Raw genomic sequence first — 1,736 nt, 5'->3', positions numbered from 1 at the left:
AAAATTATAATGAAAGATTTTTTTTCCCTGAAAGTTTGGGCCAAAACAGGGGTGCACATTATACATGGGAGTACATTATACGTGGCCAAATATGGTATCACTATTTGTCTCTAGCTATACTCCTTATTTTAAAGTCTATTGTTTTTTATATTAATATAAACAATTCAGCTTTCTTATTCTTGCTGTTTTCATAATGTATATTTTCCCATTGTTTTTACTTTCAATGTATTTGTCTCTTTTATTCTAAGTGCATTTCTTAAAGTGCATTTTATTCTAAGTGCATGGATATTGTTTTTTATACAGTCTGATAATTCTGTCTTTGTTTGGAGTTTGGCATTTGAGAATATAACTAAGAGACAATGTCATTTTTTTGTCCAGAACATTTCATAGGCACTAAAGTAGTGCTGTATTTTACATTTATTAGTCCTCTTTCCCTCAATACCATAGTCTACACTTATCCATGGTTTTGCTTTCCACGGTTTCACTTTCCATGCTTCCTCTTTCCACCATTCCAACAGTGGTCCAAAAATATTAAAAGGAAATTCTAGAAATAAATTATTTCTTTTAAATTGCGTATCATTCTGAGTAGCATGATGAAATCTTGTGCCATCTCAGTATCACCTGAGTCATGAGTTATCCCTTTGTCCAGCGTATCCACACTGTATACGCTGCCACCCGTCATCCTGTAGCCTTCTCTGTTTTCAGATGGTTATCAGAGAGAGAGAGATCCCATAGTCGGATAACTTTACTACAGTGTACTGGTACAATTGTTCTATTTTATTATTGTTGTTGTTAATTTTTCACTGTGCCTAATTTATAAGTTAAATTTTGTCATGGTCATATCTGTAGAGGAAAAAGAATAGTGTATATATAGGGTTTGGTATTATCCACAGTTTCAGACATCCACTGGAGGTCTTAGAAAGTATCCCCTGGGAATAAGAGGTGACTACAGTAATCATTTCACCTTCTTTCCATGTATTATTATTTACCTATACCTTCTTCAATATAGTAGAACTACAAGGCTCAGTAAAAGAATTGATTCATAAATGCGTGGCAATATGAGTCAATATGGTTCCCTTTCCATCCATTCCTAATTGATCCAGGTAAGATTGGACAAATATAGGCATATAGGATTGCCTCATCTGCTAGGTAGAAAGGAGGCTGAAGGTGTTAATCCTAACTTAGATAAGTAAGGAAAGTTGACATTATCATGTCCTTAGGAATTTAAGCAATTAATTAAAAACATTGTCATTTTGTCTTCTTCAGCATCAGAAAATGTAGACATTTGGGTCTCCTTCTACAAGACAAGCAAAGAAAAACAAAAATTTTGAAAAGTGGGGAAGATATTTATGTAAATTAAAATCTTTCCTCTCTTTTCTGTATTTCCCAATATATCTTACAATTTAATTGATGATGATCCACCTTAATATCACATATTGTTTAGACATACAATCAATCCCTTTCATTCTTTATCTCCTGCCCCAATTTAGTAAGCAGATGTCCATTGTCCATTTCAGTTTTCTAATAATCCACTGCTCTGTGAATTGTATAATATATGATAAGTTTACTGTATATGGTAATTTTAGCCCATTGTTGCCCTGCATCTTCAGTAAAATGTGTTCCATGACACGAAGATATATAAGAAAAAGAACTAAACTGAAATAATGTTTTCTGTCTAATCAACTGATGGTATTAGAAACAATTGCTTCCATTATCAAACCCAAATCCAAAATAAG

This window comes from Rhinolophus ferrumequinum, chromosome 19 (assembly GCF_004115265.2).
Source record: "Rhinolophus ferrumequinum isolate MPI-CBG mRhiFer1 chromosome 19, mRhiFer1_v1.p, whole genome shotgun sequence".
Taxonomy (NCBI): Eukaryota; Metazoa; Chordata; class Mammalia; order Chiroptera; family Rhinolophidae; genus Rhinolophus; species Rhinolophus ferrumequinum.
Note: the sequence above shows the minus strand (reverse complement) of the source record.